This window comes from Protopterus annectens, chromosome 16.part0, assembly GCF_019279795.1.
Source record: "Protopterus annectens isolate FY-2018-M chromosome 16.part0, PAN1.0, whole genome shotgun sequence".
Lineage (NCBI taxonomy): Eukaryota > Metazoa > Chordata > Ceratodontiformes > Protopteridae > Protopterus > Protopterus annectens.
In genome coordinates this window covers 523287138-523308552 of record NC_056750.1, presented here as the reverse complement: position 1 = coordinate 523308552, position 21415 = coordinate 523287138, and the positions used below count along the sequence as shown (strand labels likewise).

Genomic DNA, 21415 nt, shown 5'->3' with positions numbered 1-21415 from the left:
TCTCATTTTAAATCTGTGAAATTCAAAAAATGGTATGCTGACATAATGGGCTTTAGTGACACTTACCTTTGTATTGGTGTGGTCTCTTCTAATGTTTAGTTCGATGATATATTCCCCAGCAATAAAAACATAACCATCCTAATATGTTCCAATCTTCCATCACGACTGCTCCTTTGTGACCTTTTGTCCATTCCCACATAAGGTTTCTGATCATCATAGGAAGTAATCATGAATTTATGCCACTAGTTAGCAAATTATATTGCAAAGCTGCAAAATGCCCACTTACTGTCATAAATTGACTGATGTCACAGATCTTCTGTCACGCAATCCATTCACCTCTTTTCTATTGCCCCTTGTTTCCTCCCAGTTTCTTCTTGCATATTCCAAATCTTCTTCCCCAAATTGTTCTCTACATTTTTGCACATGTCTCTGAACTACCATAATCTGTTCTGTTTGACCTTTTCTGCAACTGGTGCTACTCTGGCTTCTGCTTTTGTAGTAATCAATATTATTACTCCCCTTTTCTTCTGGCCCTAATATTCTGCTGAATTTCCATCCTGAAATTCTATTGGCCAAATTTGCACGCACATTTCTAACAGACGGTTCTCCTGTAACACTGATGTTTGAATCCCACATTTCTTCATATAATTTATTACTCCTTACCTTTTTTATATAACTGTGAGGCCATTTACATTCCATGACAGGATGAACAGAGTGGTTATTATTATAGAACGTTTTTACTCCACCCTGTTATACATGGCACTTAGTTTCTAAGTATATTTGCAATTTTTGGTTTACATGCAGATACAAATGTTTGGCAGTGCAATATCTTATGCAGTTGTTATTCTCAGCTTCACTTGAACCTAGGTCACATTTTCAAGACTTTTTGCTGCAATGAAACAATGAAAATATTCAAACAAAAATAAATAAATGCTTTTTCAGGACCTCCTGTCTCCTTTGAACTTAAAACCAACACACACAACTATGTACACTTTTAACAAACTAAGTTTACCCCTTTAGATATGAGCAGTTACTCCAAAATGATAGTTACACCCACAGGCATTACAAATCTAAAATTAAGGTTAAATGTTACAGCTTGTATTCACACCTATCCTGATTAATATAAGTTGTTTTTTTTATCTTTATTCCCCTTCTAAATGTGAAAACACCTTGGAAGCTTTCAATAAACATCAACTTTTAGCCCTAAGGAAAAAGTGCAAAGACTACTATCAAATAAGTAAACTGAATTGTGCTAAATGCATTTAACAATTAAGACTGCTTATCTGGATGGTCACGGTGCAGTCTATTCTGCCTTTCCCAAGGAAGGAAGACTAGATGTGGTCGGTAAATCTCAAGAATGCCTACCATCACATAAAGATAGGGAGGCACTCAAGGACATTTGGGCACTTTCATCTGAGGATCAGTCATTACCAGTTTCAGGCTCTACCCTTTGGTCTCACTGTAGCTCCACAGGTGTTCACCAAACACATGGTAATAATGGTAGCCTGGCTCAGGTACGCTTGAGTTCCAGTTCTTTTCTTACCCAAATGATGGGCTCCTGATGGCTTCTCTGAAGGCATCCATAATCAAAGCCCATGATTCTTTACTCCAGCTGTATCTGTCCTTGAACATAACAGTGAATTATGAAAAATTTAGTCTGGAATCAGTTTATATGCTAGAAGAATATGGTCATTCAGACAGCCAAACTGCCATTATCAAGACTGAACTCCCTTTGTCTACAGGCCACTTCAGTATTTCATCTCCTTGGGCACATGGCCACCTCTGTTTATCTTATACCTTTAGCAAGGTTCCAAATAAGGGTTTTACAGAGGACTCTAACAGTTCAGTGGTCCTGTCTTGCACATCCTATGGAATTTCTGGTGGCAATAACTAATAGTTATTGTTGCCACATTCAGTAGTGGTTGCTGTCTTAGCTGGTTGTGGCAGGTCAACCTTTTGTTCTTCCCCATCCCCAGGCCATGGTGACAACAGGTGCTACTCTTCTTGGGTGGTTGGGGGAGTGCATTTCAAGGGTAAAACTCTCCAAGGTACTGGGTTAAGGTATGAGGCCACTCTTCACATCAGGGATCTTGGAGATGAGGGCTGTCCTGCTAGCATTGCAGGCCTTTCAGGACCTTCTTCCCAAGGGTGTAATTGCCATCCAGACTTACAACATGTCAGTGGTATGGTATCTGAACAAACAGAGGAACTCAGTCCAATCCTCTGCTTTGAATGGCGATGAGGGTTTGGCAATGGATGATGTCCTCTGAGTGGCTTCTGATCACAATACATATCCCAGGAAATCCAACATTCTGGCAGATGGCTCGAGCAGGAGCATTCTTCTTTCTCATGAGTGGTGATGGCATCTGGAAATAAGTGCAGATTTTCAGCTGCTGGGTCACCCCCTACTGTGATCTGTTTGGTTCCCCACCTAACACAAAGTGAAGCACTGTATAAAACTCATAGAAAAACAAACAGTCAACAACACAAAGGCTTCAGTGGTGTGGAGATGCAAAAGCAATAGCAATTAAAGCCGATCCAAGATGGGTACAATTCTTAAAAAACACTTTATTAGGGCAAAATAAAAAAAATATCTGTGAATACAATCAAGCGCTTTCATCTCCAGTGTTGGAGACTTTATCAGGATAGAGCATGTCCATTAAAGCGGTGCTTTTATTGAAGAAACTTTTATGCCCTGATCCCTCCCGAGGGATAGTCACTAAGGGATGCTCCTCTGCATGCTTGGCCCCTCAGTCATCTTTATGCCCGTCTCCTGACATCTTTGATAATCAAGTATCTTCAGAAGGCAGCTATTGCAGAATAACTGTCATCATTATTGCTCCATTCTGGCCTCATCAAATTTGGTTCCCCTTCCTTTGGTCTCACCTGCTTCACCCACCCTGGTTACTAGATCCAGTTCTGGGTCTGATTTCTCAACCTTCAGAATTACCCGTCCCAAACCTTCACTCTCTGAAGCTAACCTTATGGTTTCTCCAGTTCTGATGATGGTCAGGAATCCCTATCTGCCTGAGAAAGTTATTCATATCCTTTCTTAATCTAAAAAACCCTGCACCAGGAAAGTTTATGCTGGTAAATGGAAGCATTATTTTAATTTGCCTTCTTCCAAAGGTTTAGTTTTCTTTTAATCATCATTAGATGCCATTCTGGACTTCATGGCAGGTCTTTTTCGTTCTGGTTTTAGTTATTATACCATAAGGGTACAACTGGCTGCCATTTCTAACTTTCATATTGGCAGGGATAATACCCCTGTGACAGCTCTTAAGCTCACAATAGCTTTCTTGAGGGACACCTTTTTGTTATGTCCACCTGTTCGCAATCCATTACCTCCTTGGGACCTTCCTCTGCTACCCCAAGCTCTTATTAGATCTCCCTTTGCATCTTTCAGCCACAGTATCCTTAAAACTGTTGTCATGGAAAACTTTCTTTTTGGCAGCTGTCAGTTCAGCCAGAAAGTGCCTGAACTGCAAGCATTATCCCCTCACATCTTTACATGATTTTTCATAAAGGTAGAGTTACCTTGAAGACAAATTCCCTCCTTTCTGCACAAGGTCACTTCATAGTGCAATTTGAACCAGTCCATTCACTTGCTGGTGTTCTTCCCGAACAAGAGAGAAAATCTGATTCATTTTTTGGATGTTCATAGACAACTCAGATTCAATTTGGATAGAACCAAAAGCATCAGAAAATCTGACCAACTTTTTATATCTTTTCAAAGTCAAGACTTATTAAGCCAGTTTACAAAGTGATCCTATACAAATGTATATCCGATTGTATTTTTTTATGTACTCCTTGAAAAGAATATCTTTACCTGTGAAGCCTAGAGGTCATTCCATGAGAACAGTGTCTTATTTGACTGCCTTTTTCTTGCAAGTTGCTATTAATATTTGTGTTGCAGCTACCCGGTCTAATACTTGTACCTTTATGTCCCATTATAAACTGGATATTCAGTCTAGATCTGCAGTTTCTTTTGGCTCCACCATTTTGTGGAATGTTCTCTCCTAGGGCCTTCCTGAGGTTTTACTGTCTGAAGGCTCTGTCCCGACAGGTCGAGACCATATGGAAAAGATGACATCAGATATGAAAGTTATGTACTTATCACAATAATAAGTCTGTGGTGTTTCTTCTGTTCATCTCAGCCATCTCTCCTTCCTACCATGCTTCCGCTAAACTGTCACCCTTTAGTGAGAGCTCTTGATTGGCCTTGTTGTCTGGCCTAAAAGCCTGCACAGAAGGGTCTATTTGTGCTGCTTTCTGTACCCTGTTTTCAAATGAATTCTTCATCTTGATTAGGATGTATTATATAATTGGGAGTTTTCTTCAGCCAGACTTGATCTAGGAAAGGGTGTTAGCATAGGGTATTATTGGTAGAGGAGACAGAGCTCTTGAACTGAAGATTCTGAAAATAGCTGGTGCCTGATCCGATAACCCTCAGGTTGAAATACACAGAAGACTACATGGATCTATTATTATGGTAACTATATAACTTTAACCAAAAAAGTGGTAAAAGTGCCAAAAGTAGACCAGTAAACAAATATATAGGCACCGGACGTCCATCAGTTCCAACACAGAGCCTTTTATTGACAAACAAGCCAAACACATAAATGCTATAACACTATGGGCAGGATTCACAAAGCCTCCGTGTAAGAGTTACAAGGCTTAGACGGTGTGACATCAGCATGTCATGCATATGCATGAGGGCATGCTGAATCACACCTAAGGCTAACATGGTCCATGGAAGACAGTAGGGGGTGTGTCCGTAGGCCAAGCCCTGCAAACGGACACGCCCCCAGAAGAGTAAAAGTCCCGAAAGTAAACCCCCACGACAGAGCCTGTGTAAATGTGAATAAACACAACACAACACATGCCCCCACAGACTATGAACATAAAATGTAGAAATGAACATCTTATAATTTTTTTTTTAAATTGTAAAGATGTTTGCCCGTGAGTGCGATTCGTTTGCGCGGGCGTGCCCGTAGCTTAGCCACAGTTAGCAGTCAGTGGAAAAGCATATAAGAACTAAATATGCAAAGTAAGCCAAGAAGCAATAGCATAGCGGTAGAGACGTTGGCTGAAGAGCAGGCAGTCATGGTTCGAGCCCCCCCCCAACATCAATTTTTATTTTTTGTGAAATAAGCACGAAACAAGTCCCTGACATATATGTACACATATAATTAGGAGCTATTTAAGGTAGTGTACTTACTCTTACATATTAGGTGCACCCTGTTTGTTTGTAATGCGAGTCGGTGATACACTTTTTGATATATTTACATTTAGTGAATTACTCATGCCACTGCATGGTATTTTTACTTAGTATTGAATTAGATATTTTTAATACACTTTGTTACATATCTTATACAATATATTTTATACATAGTATTTTTGCTAATGACCTTTGGTTTGAGTTCATATTTCATTGATCATATTCAGTGTCAATGAACAGAGGACTTGCTTGCAATAAAAGTTACAGAACTTGACTGTTGTTATTGTTCAAACAGTGAAAACATTTTTTATATATATGTTTATACAAACTATTTTTAGGTGATTGAACCTAATTTGTTATAATATGCCATCATTGGTTTACACTATTTTTGTAACTAGATTTATGTATTTTATTAACTCTTTGCAAACTTGCACAGAATGATTTTTAATTTATGTGATGTCATTTCCTCTCAGTTTTTTATTTAAATTGAGCGTGCAAACGACATTATTGTCAATGTTTTTTCTCTGAAGAAGCCACATTATTTTGTGGCGAAAACGCTTGTCAAAAACAATAAATTTGCGTTCAGATTTTAATTATCTGGTGGTTTGCTGGTGCAAGGAGTCCGTGTCTCTTTTGGTTTTTCTACATATAAAATTATATTTTATGTAAAATGTAATGAAATGGGCCATATATTTTGAAGAAATGTGAGATAATAAAAAAAAAATGTCAGATGTGCCTATAGCTGAGCTACAGTCTAACAAGTTGAGTACATCTGCCCGTAGGTGAGCAGTGATTTAACAGGTATAAAATGAGTGCCCGTAGGTGAGCAGAGGTTTAACACGTGTAAAATGAGTGCCCGTAGGTGAGCAGTGGTTTATCACGCTGAAACTGTGTGCCCATAGCTGAGCTGAGTGTAATATGCATGCTGACAGCCAAATGACTCGTAAACCAGCGTAACCCGTTTGCGCGGAGCTGCACGCCGCGCCAACAAGCTAACCGATGGGCAATGTTGAGCAAGCTGTAATAAAACTGCCTTTACACAGACACACACCCTAGCCTGTGTAGACAGTCATAAAATATAAAAAGCAGTGGCCAGGTTCGAACCCAGGATACCATGCACCATAGTCAAGGTACTGAACCACTAAGCCATGACAGTTGCACTTAGAAATCCAGTAATAGCATATATATAGGAATGAATAGAAAGAGGAGCATGACAAAGCAGGTTTTGTGAAGCTGATACAATTCCAAAATGGCCAATCACAGATAAGTGTGGGAAAAACGGCATATATAAGCCCCATAGGCGGGAATACATAGCATAACCGATTGTAGAACCGGCTTGCAGCCAGAATGTCAGGTGTAGGTGAGGGTAGTTGCTTTCGAGCACAGAGGTGGGGCATTGAGGAGTCCAAATATATGGTTTGGCTCCTTGTCCACAATCATGAGGCCCAACTCATGCAGGGCCAGGTCCTGTGGGGAGCATATAGGGCTGAGGCGTGGGACCGGTTGGTCATGATCTCACCAGTGCCACAGGGATGCCAAGGACTGGTGAGCAGGTCCGTCACCACCATGCAGACCTGAAGAGACGGAAGCAGGACCAGCTGAACCGTTGGATCCAGGAGGCCCGGCAAATGCCCAATGCCCCACTACTGAGTAAGTTACATGTAATTATTTATGTAAGAAATTAACCTAGCTGATATTATGGAGATGTGTATTCCAATATTGCTTTATTTATATTACAGCTGCAGGTGTCCGTTCTGCGAACCGTAGAGCCTATGGCAATAGGCTGGCACAGTTGCGCCACCAGGCAGGTCAGTAATTCTCTCCCTGTAACTGTAAATAAATATATAAGTATGACAGTTAGCAAAAGAGTGCAGTGTAGTCACTAATTAATAAAATGTGCAAGTAACAGTGTAAGAGGGTTTGCAAGTATTGCTTGATTACAAAAGTGTGATGCAGCCTGTAATCCAAACATAAAAATGAAACAAGTCTGAAATAAAGATGTCCCACCTGTAATATAATAGTACATAACCTGCAGCAGGCTGAAAAGTACAGCTGCAGAAGCTGAGTAAAACACGTGTGAAATATATCCCTGTTGAAATACAGAAACATGACAGAAGTGAGACTGTTGGAAAGGATTGTTATAACTACAGGTAATACATGTCAATAAAGCCTAAAATTAAGTAACATCCTGAATTGTAGAAATAAAACAAGTGAGAGAGTGTGAGAGTGTGAGAAAGAGTTATGAATCCACCAATAAAGTAGTAATAACTCCTGAATAAAGTATACTGCAGTCAGTACAGAATGAAATGAATGTGACAGGCAGAACCAAACAGTAACATGTGTTGAAAATGGTACTGCAGCTGGAATGTGTATCCCAAAATCTGGATATGTTGCTCTCAGTCTGCAATATGCAGATAGTATGGTTGTCTGAAATACCAAACATCCACAGTTGTCTATAGCTATATAAAGCAAATGTAGCAGGATGATGTAGCTGAACAGAGCCAGATATGAATGTGTATGAATAAAAATGAAAATGTATATTGATGTAGCAGTAACATTCCTATCACCAACTTGAAGTAGTTATCACATAGGAAACTGTATGCAGAACTGTAGTATGTATATATCTGCAGCTATTAGAAATATACAGCATATGTATTGGTATTTGAAGTTGTTAATTAAATTTTCTTCACCCTACCCTATAACCACATATAATCCATTCCACGTGAAATTGGTATGTGCAATCACAATTAACACCCCTGGACATTTGTCCTGTTGGTTCATACATATTTGCATGTATGTTGATGCATCTGCTATGTTCATACATCCAAACCTGATGGCCTGTTGCCATCAATCAACCCTGTATGTTGTTGGACTGTGTATTGCTGTTCAAAATATGCATGTGTTATGCTTGCTGTTCAATGGTTTGAATATCTGGGTGTTTGGTTAATGGGAATACTAACGCATGCTGTTACAACTAATTGTGAATGGTATTGTACATTACTAACCCAAACTGTCATGACATAATGCAAAACATAGGACGACAGGGAAGGCGGGTTCCAGCGGACCCACCTCTCCCTCCTCAGCTGGCGAGTGCACCTGGCAGTAGTGCCCAGGCCGGACCCTCCTTCGCTGGCCCTGTGCCACCTGCGGGTGGAAGCGCTGCAGGGGATGGAGCTCGTCCCCCCTCTGCAAGTGTGGCCGGAGGAGAACATCCACTCACCCTCCATAATGTCCGGACTGTGGTGCGTAGGGAGATCCGGGAAGCTGTTCTTGGGCCCCTACGCCAGCTTGAGGCATGGGTGGCACAACTAACGGGCATGCCTGCTACCCGGCCTACACAGCCCCTAGCACAGCCCCGTCCTGTTCAGTGAAGGCACAGTGGCAACTGACCATGGGTGGGGATATCAGTTCCACTGTTGCCATCTGTGGGCTCATGGGCACTAGATATCCAAACATCCATCCCCGTCAATTGTGTAACCCCCCCCCACATGTGTCATGCACCACTCCTGTATGTGTCTTGTTTGTCTTGTCTGTTAACCTACCCAACCTACCTCCCCAGATATACCAACTTCCTGTACCTGACATACCACTCTCACCTGAAAAATAAAAAATAAAAAAGGGCACTCTGTACCCACAAAAAAATTATGCCCCATACATAGCTGCCCATTTCGTACATATGTCTGCTGGACATGGAAACTGTCAATTACAATTGGCTGTACAACAAGTATTAATGTTGTCCTTACACCTCTCTCAGGGGTGGAAGGTTTCAAATGTCACACCAAATTACAAACATATGCACAGCTGTTGCTGATGAAGAAATGGGCAGCTATGGGCCTTACCTACACCCCTCCTGCAAAACCCGAGCTTGTTTCCCTACTGTCTTACCCTCTTTGTGACCCCTTTTTCACCACTTTCCTGTCTCCCCATTTTCATTTATTTCAAAGAAATTAGTGCAGGTGTGCGCAAGAGTAAGTACTTTTAAGTGGTTGTAAGCGGGTGTATGCGGAGCTGAATGCCAGTGCGCATGCATGAGCTCCGCACAAACCAGCGCTAACCCGGTTACAACTGCTTAAAAGTGCCTTAGTCACTCTGAATGACAAGGCCTGTAGTCTGCTCAAAAGCAAAATAAAATCCCACTGCCAGTCCCGAACCCAGGACCTTGGAAACAGTAGTCTGCATGACTTACCACTAAGCCATGACTGTTATATAAGAACATTGTGCTACAATAAATATATCATGTAATAGTAGGAATGAATGTAAAGGGAATATAGGATGTGTAGTACACAAAGCATGTCATGTATATTTATTGTCAAATGTAGTGGATTCCTATAATAGTAGTGTGTGAACAGAAATAGCCATGCTTGTTGGTAGCTAGTAGGTAATGTCACTGTAGCACCTTGCAAGCCACACACATACTCACAGCAGGATAATCCACTGCCCATACCCCACAACCACCTACAGCAACACATCCAGACTAAGTAATAAAAAATGTGGAGCAAAGGCCCAAAAACAGGGACACATTCCAAATATTGCTCCAACAAACTTAGACAGTTGAGAGAGTAACAGGTTTTGCATTATGTTGGATGTTTGGAAGGGTATGAAGTTTGAAACTGAAATGTTTGTCACTATAGTCTGACTTGAGCCCAGAGTGATTTGCCAGAAAAAGCTGTTTATGAGATATGGAACAAAATATGAGGCAAAAATGTGGACATCCTGCAAATATCTGTACACTTGAGAGGTCTGACACTGCCATATTTGAATAGTTAAGAGTCTAGACATAGCAGTGACTGAGTTACAGGGATGCCCCACAGACTACCTGTGAAATGTACAAACAGTAGGCAGAAAGGTGTTACAACACATGCAATGGTAACTATGAAGTACTGAAAGTATGCACCACTTGCACGTCGGAAATAGTGTAGTAATACATATGCTCATGCTAACCCACAGTCACAACTGCAGAATACCAGGCAATTTAATGGGTGTACCCCACTGATATGTACCATTCCATGAGGCAGATAAAAGATGCACCTGAGAGTCTCTGGGGCCTGCTCAGCAGAATACTCAAATACCCTAATAGATGTCAAGGCCCACACCATGGCCAGACCACACTGCATGCAGTAACACCCTAGCAGATATAGCAAGCATTCCAAGGTGTGAATGTACATGGAAAATAGGAAAGCCACAGCAACACACTACAGTCAAGACACCTAGCAGGCATACAAGTAGTGAATGTAAAGGGCAAATATTGAAGCCATAGCAACAAAGTGCAAGAGCCACTGCTATATACCAATTACACCACATGTCCCACAGGAAAGCACACCCACCCACATTAACAGTAGTAGTAGTCTTAGTTGTCAGTGTACATACACACTTAGTACAGGAAACTGGAGAAATGAATGGATAAATCTTAATCTACAACACAGCCAGAAATATGAGAGAGATACTAACCTTTACACTCACAGAACAGTGTCCACAGCATACCAGCATGGTCCCTGCCCTTAAACTCTGAAAGGGCTACCCCTATCTCACATACCTTTTTATAGCACTGTCCTGGAATCACAGTGAGAACTGCAATCAGTACACAACTGGCTGCATGCAATTAGCAAATGCTGGCTAACAATTGGTGCAGAGGCCATCACATGGACATATGCAGATACCTACAAAAGCATGCTGTACTCCCAGTCCACACATGCAATACTTTCATTGCACCCTCTGGAGGTAGAGAGAGAGAGAGAAACATACACAAACAAAAACACCCATCAAAACCGACTAGAAAGCTGACATCTGCCAACTGAGCAGCAGCAGGACACCAAACCAAACGGCAACGCAAGCAGCTGTGACAAACACAGGTAATGTAAAGTAATACTTTAAAGGTCTACATACTGTGAACCCTCCATATGTGTCATTGGTCTGTATCCATATGTATATGAAGATGTGCATAGGCAGGGGACATACAGCAACTATCAGTGAAGGCTGTACATACATATGTATGTGAGGGCATCTATGTGCACATATCAATGTAGGTTGAATGCAGGTTGTAGTGCAATGTACAAAGTAGGTTTCACAGTTATGTATGTTTAGCAGTATGTTAGTGTGTGTATACAGTTTTGTAAACAAACATGTTGATATACCTATCTATCATATGGATACGTATGTATGTCAATATATGTATGTATATATATATATATATATATATATATATATATATATATATATATATAATATGCATATATGTATGCATACATAGAGAGAGGGATGTAGGAATACATAGACAGATGTAGATATATAGAATATGTAGAAACATATATATGTAATACACACATACAGATATAGATATATGTAGATACATATACATAGACAGACAGATCTGACTATCTACAGATATGACTGTATATGACGATCTCACACTCCCCCTGTCCCACCCCCTCTGTCACACTCCCCCCTCTCCATATCTATAGCAATATATGTACATCAAGATATATATATGTGTATATGTATACAGACATATATATATATATATATATATATATATATATATATATATATATATATATATATATATATATATACACAGAGAGAGAGAGATATATATTCTGAGTGAGGCACATGTGTACAGATGTATTGCAACAGGTGCCTGGTGACAAAGGCATGGAGTGAACACCAGTGTCGAAACTGGAGTACCATACCCCATTTCAAATCATTTACACCAGTAACCACCAGATATGTGATTGGCTGCCCACCACTGCATGTGTCAGGGGTGAACAGAGTCATAAATGTGTACAATAGTCCCCCCAATGATAGTCACAGTGGCACACTATTCCTGGAATACCTGCACATGGTATGTGTCAGCAGACATGGTGTGTCAGCTATGGACATGTAGGTCAGTGTACCCCTCCACACCACACAATGGCTGCCACGGTATGTACCTCACATCATCAATTGTGAAGGAGTCAGCATTGTGGGTTGTGTCTTCCACTGGCCCAGTGGGCTTAAAGGATACCATCTCAGTGTTACGAAGTGTAAAGTTTGCATTTGAAATGTTATTCACTGTAGTCATTTGTGCTGGTGGTGGAGGTGGGATATGTATATCCAGGGCAATTAGTTTGTGGTCAGATCACAGTAGTTGATGATGTACCCCATACAGTACCTCAATACAATCCCCCAGAGTGAGGAGTTGCTTTGGACCTGAATCAGTGTTCTGACTGCTGAGGTTTGGTAGTATGTCGTATGGAGTGTGCCAGGTACTGTTGCACAGTTGTTGGCTGAGCACTGATACCTGGCCATTTACATGTGTATCCACCAATAGACAGACAGATGCTATATATGTGAGATATGTTGTATCACAACAGTCGAGTAGCATGTGTAGTATGTGTGCCAAATTCTGCTGACATATTTTGCTGATATCATTTTATTTCCTTTTTCAGGACCATGGCTCACCAGCGCAATCCAGCATACTCTGCAGCTGAGGATGAGGAAATACACCAGAGCCTGGTGCGGGATTATGCAATGCTCTTTTCCTGCACCAGCCAGAATCAGCAGGAGAGGGCTGCACTGTGGCAAGACCTGGTCCGTCGGGTAAATGACATAGGCACGCATAATAGGACATATGAGCAGGTGCGACATCACTGCAGTGATTTAATCAGAAATGTCCATCAGCGTCGCCGGATATCCACAGGCAACAGGTTGCCACAGGTGGTGGGTGACACATCCTCCACTCACCAGACTGGAGGGACTACTCATAAGTGTTGTGGCTCCAGCCCGCCAACAACAACAACAGCAGCAGACCTGCATTATGATGGAGGCTGGAGCCACACAGCACCAAGACTACGAGCGTGCAGGTAATGTGCCATATGTATAGTTGACTGTTGTGTACACTGGTAGTTAATGCATGTGTGAGGTGTGTCCTTGGTTTGTAGCTGTCATCATAGTATTTAATGTGCAAGTGTGATATTCTCAATATCAGCAGCTGACCTGTGAAAGGCAACTGTTGTTCTAATGACCTGTATCATACTCAGTAACAATGGCACAGTTGTGCCCACTGACATTAATTTCCTCACTTCTGCAGGTCCCTCCGGTGTAACAGCAATGCAGCCTATCCATGCTGGTGAGTGGGTATTAACAATACCTTTAATAGTCTTCATAGTAATAGTAATATTAGGCTCACTTAGTAGTGCTCTGTGTATGCATGCAGGTGTGTCTGTGTCTGTGTGTTGATATCTCGCATACTGAGTAGTGTGCAAATGTGCAACTGTGTGCAAGTGTGCAACTGTGTGCATGTGTGTACCTGTGCATGTGTGCACCTGTGCATGTGTGCACCTGTGCATGTGTGCATGTGTGCATCATGGGTAACATTGTGTAGACATTGTAAACTGTGTTTCCTGTTTCCCTCCCACAGGTTCTGGTGCTGCTCTGGTGTCATGCAGCAGGGAACCTGAATCAGGTGCCACGGGTACTGATAATGATGACATCTGTGTAATGGCACAGGAAGGTGTGCCAGGGTCCATCATTGGTCAGCCAATTGACAGTACACAGCTGTCAACCCCATCAATGCGCACAGTCATTCTGCCAATACACCCTTTGTCACCAATGTCCCTAGGTGATGGACAGGATACAGTGGGTATTGACCAGGGTAATGTGGTATCTGTGGCACATGCTTCCCCACACAGCAGCCATGGGCATGGCCCTGAGATGGTACCACACAGACAGATGTCCAGGGATTCTCGTGGGAGCATCCGTGGGTGTACTGCCCCTGTCAGACGTGCCCACAGAGGTCTTACAACCTCAGCTATGTTTCGGGCTGTCATGCAGGCACAGTCACTTATGGAACAGTACACCAGACAGGGTCTGAGGGAGCTGACAGCATGTCGCACAGCCATGACTGACAGTAAGAGTGACATTGTGGCTGCCATCCGTAATTTCACCGATGTCATAGACAGACGTTGTGGGGACATATTAGATCAGTTCCACAACTACATGTCCATGAGCCAGGGCAATGGTGGACGGTTGAGGCATCGATGTGGGCGTATGCCAGCAACAGCAGTAGCTGGCAGTCGTCGCGGACGACAACAGGGCCACGGCCGCCCCCATAGTGCCAGCAGCAGCCCCAACATAGCTGGGTCTGTGCTGTCATCAGACCGCCCCAGGAGACCACGTGCACGTGGCTCTGGACAGGCCCAACAGGGATCTGTGTCCAGTCAATGAACATCTGCTTCTGATGACAGTACCCAGTCTGGATTGGTACCGGATATGGTCCGTAGCACCCCTGCAAGGCACAGGTACCGTGTCCGTGGCCAGAGACACTGATCTGTATGACCTGGCAGGTACAATCTGTGGCTGTCCACAAACACCGGTATATGGCAGCCATGAGGTGGAACTGTGTGCATCCATACACACATGCGAATTGACAACACCTAGGGCTACCGCATACACGCACACACTGCATCAACATTGCCCCACCTTGTACTGCTGTTCCTCACCAACACACAAACACATACATGTCAATTGGTGGTATCAGTGGCAGACTCAGGCATACCAAGTTCACACCCTGTGCATATGATGAAACTGTGCCACCTCCTGCAATCTGTAACATCAGTGCAGGTACAGGTTAACATGTTGCTGATGCACAGGGTGACTACATCGATGTGTAGTAATAGTATCATGTTGTTAACAGTACTGTGTGCTGATATAATTGTGGGTATATCCCAGCATGCCTGATGCAGTAAGGGTATGATTTTCTTGTACTGTTTTCTACACCCATGGTAAGTACGATAGTGTATCATCTGCACATGTTGGCATACTGGTGGTAAGGATGTCAACAGAAGGCTACATACATAGGTAGCACAGGGAATAAGGTAATGAAAGTATTGATATGCAATGATGGACATGTAAACTGCAAGTGGCATGTTGCCCACACTGGACTCTGCAATGCGGATGTTTGAGGATGTTGATATGTGTGCAGTACTACACGACTATTACAGGACACACAGGAGCACCCTAGCACTGCAAGCTCACATCTCATACCATGCTAGACAGCCCCAACACACAAAACTAACTTTCACAGGAGGGAGAGTCCCCATAAATGTCAGGGATACTGTGGTGGCAGGACAGGTAGCATACATCCTACTAAGTATGGAACCACTGAGTGAAGGCTCAGTGTCTGTTATTTGACATGTGTATTACTGCAGGTATGAGCACCTGGGTTTCCATCCGGTTATTTAACATAGTTGAAGAATGGTTCCTAAAACATTGCCTTCTTTTGAATGCCAAAAAAACTAAACTTCTACTATTTCCACCTACCAGTAGGTCCTCTCCTATTGATCTCTCTATTGTATCTAGCAAAGGCACCCTGATACCTCCTGAACAATCTACCAAACTTTTAGGAGTCACAATCGACAACACCCTCACCTATGATATGCATATTAACAACACCATACAAGCAGTGAACAGAAAAATTGGTTCCTTATACAGAATCGAACCTTTCCGTACTCCTCTGGCCAGAACCACCATTGCCCACTCTCACTCAATCTCTACGCTTCTCTATGCTTCACCAATTTATACTAATCTAAAAAGAACTAACCTCCTCAAAATTTCTCATGCCTATAACAATATTGCCAGGTTTGCTACCAGCAATCCATACCAGACACACCATTGTCTTAATCTTAAGCAGCTCAACTGGCTTGAATTACCTAACATGCTAACATTTTCCCAACTCATCATTGCTCACAAAATCTTTTATCAACCTAAAAATTCTCCTATTCTTGCTAACCTTATCACCCCTTATACTAATCTAACTTCTTTACTTTCTTCAAGTAGATTACTTGTTTGTACTACTAAGTCTAATAACTTGTCAGGTGATAGCATTTTCTCAAACACTGTTGGCAAACACTGGAACCTTCTACCTACAGATCTAACTCTACTACCATCTCTGTCTCTCTTTAAACAAAGACTCAAAATTCACCTAAAATCACACTGGTTGTGCCCCTGCACAAACCCTGACTAACTAAATTGTTTACCTCCTTAACTTCTATCTTCCTACTTCCTTGGGTCCACTTTCACCCTTTTACCCCTCTTAGGTACATAACTGCTCTACTAATTTGCTTTCTAATCTCTTTTTCTGCTTCCAACTATTAACTATAGAATACTTTTCCTGTCAATCAATCTGGCAAATTGTATACATTATTATCCTTCTGGTACTTTTTTGTATTTAGACCATGTCTTTTTCTGAATGTATATTCCTCTGACTTGTATATTTTCTATACATTTGTATTTATACTGTCTAGTTCTTCTTCTTTTGCCTGCATGTTTAATTTTTGACAAAAAAGTGTGTATTTTTCTTTTTTTACTAAACTGGAGCTTTTCTCCCAGGGCCTCTACTGAAAATGGAAATATATCCAGTTAGACAAGCCCGGTAAACAAATGAAAAATAAATAATAAATAAATAAAATAAATAAATTATTGTACATCCTGACGGTACATGGTCTGTACACTTGTGTGCGCTGAGACTGGACCCTGGCCATCTGACCTATGTATTTCCATGTACATGTGTATAGTGCCTGCATATTTGCACTGTTACCTACTGGAAGGGTACAGCTTGTTTGTTGTACAATGGACTACATGCAGCCCTGCTTACTGTAGCTTTGTTTGCATGCATGTTTGCTTGCAGTTACCCTGGAACACTGATTCCACCTGCAATGCAGATTTACAGAGCTTCTGTGGATTCCTAGTGACATCTGCATAGCTTACTATATGTATGTCCATGTCTCACTTGGCAGAACGTCACTGTTTGTCCTGTTCGCATGTACGTTGCCTGTGACACATTGCATATGACTTACCTGGCATTTGTCCACGTGAGCAGTCATATATGCCAGTGCTAACTAATCACAGGCACTACACCCTCACATACTCACCTTCTATACCTTGTTCCCCATTGGCCCTATGTGTTGTTAATCACCATGGTAATCACAATACTATGGTAGCATGTGCAAAGGTCACTTGTCAGTCACCTCTATGGTGCAGTTGTGGAATATGTGAGTCATGTGGCAATGTCACAGCTGCCACATGTGCACAGTCAACCCTCTCCCCTACACATGGACGTACAACACATGTGTGAGATGCAACCACATAGCCAAACTGGGGACTAAGCACTCTGAACCCAGTACTGGCATAACTTGTCAGGTGGCATGAAATACTACAGTGACTACAATACCAGTCTGACGTAGACCTACACTGACAGCAATCCAAACACATGAACACACTGGGGCATTCGTGGAGCCTCAGAATAGCATCCTACCTGAGCAGCAGACACCTCTGCAGCTGGCACACAGGCATACATTAAGCCGGAACACAGCACGTGCAACACATAGCACACAAATCCTGTGTGCCAAACAGTCACAGCCTGTATGGCTAGACAACACACCTGCTACAGTTGTGTTAGGTACCTTTATTGTCCGGTACAGTGAGGTCCCGCTCACCAGGCTGGACAAGGTGAAGGTCACGGTTATATGCCCGTGGGGCACTATGGTCCACCACATAACACAAGCATACAGGTCAGTCAGAGGCATGGACACATATGACTCAGTCATTGTCCATGCCACTATGGCTGACCTGTGATGTACCTCCCTGGACTACATGATAGGGAACATAGAAGGGCTCTCTGAGCATGTGGCACAGGCTGGTATGACCCTGACCTTGGTTGGCATCATACCCTCACCAAGAATGCTGAAGTATTACTGAATGCTGATGAATTACTGTAGCTACAACACCCTAGCTGAAAGGTTCCTAGCATGTAGTCACTGCATTGCTGTGGAACAACTTGTTACCACTCCCACAACAGGTGAAAACATGCAGCACCTGTTCATCAACAACATGTAGACTATATGCCCCAGACCAGATGTGTATCCCTCGCTGCTAGGATGATACCATATACAACTCACACTGTATATACACATACCACATGCAGCACCCGCACAGAAAACCACAATCATAATGTTATCCAGTCCAAATACCATGTATTCACATGTGGTAGGCGTCAGACATGGGAAATATTGAATGTCACAGGTATATATGTGTATTTGGCACACACATACATCATCTGTGTGCATTGCCATTACTGGTTTAATCGATGTCATGCATTATTGCGAACAACAACCCACACACATGGGCATTCTGTATGACAAAAACACACGTGGCATTTGTGGAATTCAAAGCCATAACTAACTGTGCTATGACAGTAGTGAGAGACGCAGTAACAGAGTGTGCTATTTGCATTACTGGGAGATTTGCCCTCTTCTGCTGTACTTGTAGGGTGCTGACATCATCTCTGTGTAGAGATTGGAATATGCAGCAGCTGGTGTGTTGTACTGGTTACCAAAAGGGTCAGTTCTCTCACACATGTAATTGCACACACCCTACTTCCACCCCCACCCACAGTCATAATGTTATCCAGTGCAAATACCATGTATTCACATGAGGCAGGCATCAGACATGGGAACTATTGAAGGTCACAGATATATATGTGCATTTGGCACACACATACATCATCTGTGTGCATTGCCATTACTGGTTTAATCGGTGTCATGCATTATTGTGAACAACAACCCACACACATGGGCATTCTGTGTGACAAAAACATATGTGGCATTTGTGGAATTCAAAGCCATAACTAACTGTGCTATGACAGTAGTGAGAGATGCAGTAGCAGAGTGTGCTATTTGCATTACTGGGAGATTTGCCCTCTTCTGCTGTACTTGTAGGGTGCTGACACCATCTCTGTGTAGAGATTGGAATATGCAGCAGCTGGTGTGTTGTACTGGTTGCCAAAAGGGTCAATTCTCTCACACATGTAATTGCACACACCCGACTTCCACCCCCACCCACAGTCATAATGTTATCCAGTGCAAATACCATGTATTCACATGTGGCAGGCATCAGACATGGGAACTATTGAAGGTCACAGGTATATATCTGTATTTGGCACACACATACATCATCTGTGTGCATTGCCATTACTGGTTTAATCGATGTCATGCATTATTGTAAACAACAACCTACACACATGGGCATTCTGTGCGACAAAAACACACGTGGCATTTGTGGAATTCAAAGACATAACTAACTGTGCTATGACAGTAGTGAGAGACGCAGTAGCAGAGTGTGCTATTTGCATTACTGGGAGATTTGCCCTCTTCTGCTGTACTTGTAGGGTGCTGACATCATGTCTGTGTAGAGATTGGAATATGCAGCAGCTGGTGTGTTGTACTGGTTGCCAAAAGGGTCAGTTCTCTCACACGTAATTGCACACACCCTACTTCCACCCCCACCCACAGTCATAATGTTATCCAGTGCAAATACCATGTATTCACATGTGGCAGGCGTCAGACATGGGAACTATTGAAGGTCACAGGTATATATGTGTATTTGGCACACACATACATCATCTGTGTGCATTGCCATTACTGGTTTAATAGATGTCATGCATTATTGTGAACAACAACCCACACACATGGGCATTCTGTGCGACAAAAACACACGTGGCATTTGTGGAATTCAAAGCCATAACTAACTGTGCTATGACAGTAGTGAGCGACGCAGTAGCAGAGTGTGCTATTTGCATTACTGGGTGATTTGCCCTCTTCTGCTGTACTTGTAGGGTGCTGACATCATCTCTGTGTAGAGATTGAAATATGCAGCAGCTGGTGTGTTGTACTGGTTACCAAAAGGGTCAGTTCTCCCACACATGTAATTGCACACACCCTACTTCCACCCCTACCCCCCCCCGATTGGAATATGCAGCAGCTGGTGTGTTGTACTGGTTGCCAAAAGGGTAAGTTCTCTCAAACATGTAATTGCACACACCCTACTTTCACCCCTACCCCCCCCCCCTGCGGTTTGGAATATGCAGCAGCTGGTGTGTTGTACTGGTTGCCAAAAGGGTCAGTTCTCTCACACATGTAATTGCACACACCCTACTTCCACCCCCCCCCCGATTGGAATATGCAGCAGCTGGTGTGTTGTACTGGTTGGCAAAAGGGTCAGTTCTCTCACACATGTAATTGCACACACCCTACTTCCACCACTACCCCCCCCTCCAATTGGAATATGCAGCAGCTGGTGTGTTGTACTGGTTGCCAAAAGGGTCAGTTCACTCACACATGTAATTGCACACACCCTACCCCTCTGATTGGAATATGCAGCAGCTGGTGTATTGTACTGGTTGCCAAAAGGGTCAGTTCTCTCACACATGTAATTGCACACACTCTACTCCCCCCCCCCCTCCGATTGGAATATGCAGCAGCTGGTGTGTTGTACTGGTTTCCAAAAGGGTCAGTTCTCTCACACATGTAATTGCACACACCCTACTTCCACCCCTACCCCCCCCCGATTGGAATATGCAGCAGCTGGTTTGTTGTACTGGTTGCCAAAAGGGTCAGTTCTCTCACACATGTAATTGCACACACCCTACTTCCACTCCTACCCCCCGATTGGAATATGCACCAGCTGGTGTGTTGTACTGGTTGCCAAAAGGGTCAGTTCTCTCACACATGTAATTGCACACACCCTACTCCCCCCCCCCGAGATTGGAATATGCACCAGCTGGTGTGTTGTACTGGTTGCCAAAAGGGTCAGTTCTCTCACACATGTAATTGTGCACACCCTACTTCCACCCCTACCCCCCTCCGATTGGAATATGCAGCAGCTGGTGTGTTGTACTGGTTGCCAAAAGGGTCAGTTCTCTCACACATGTAATTGCACACACCCTACTTCCACCCCTACCCCCCCCAATTGGAATTTGCAGCAGCTGGTGTGTTGTACTGGTTGCCAAAAGGGTCAGTTCTCTCACACATGTAATTGCACACACCCTACCCCCCCCCCCGATTGGAATATGCAGCAGCTGGTGTTTTGTACTGGTTGCCAAAAGGGTCAGTTCTCTCAGATATGTAATTGCACACACCCTACTTCCACCCCTACCCCCACCCCCCGATTGGAATATGCAGCAGCTGGTGTGTTGTACTGGTTGCCAAAAGGGTCAGTTCTCTCACACATGTAATTGCGCACACCCTACTTCCACCCCTACCCCCCTCCGATTGGAATATGCAGCAGCTGGTGTGTTGTACTGGTTGCCAAAAGGGTCAGTTCTCTCACACATGTAATTGCACACACCCTACTTCCACCCCTCCCCTTAGAGATTGGAATATG

The 21415-nt window shown here is 43.0% G+C and overlaps 1 protein-coding gene across 2 annotated transcripts in view; it reads left to right on the top strand.

Moving 5' to 3' along the window:
* LAMC3 (laminin subunit gamma 3) overlaps positions 1–21415 on the top strand; it is a 4228426-nt gene that overhangs the window by 2990618 nt on the left and 1216393 nt on the right. The gene's annotated exons all lie outside the window — the stretch shown is intronic.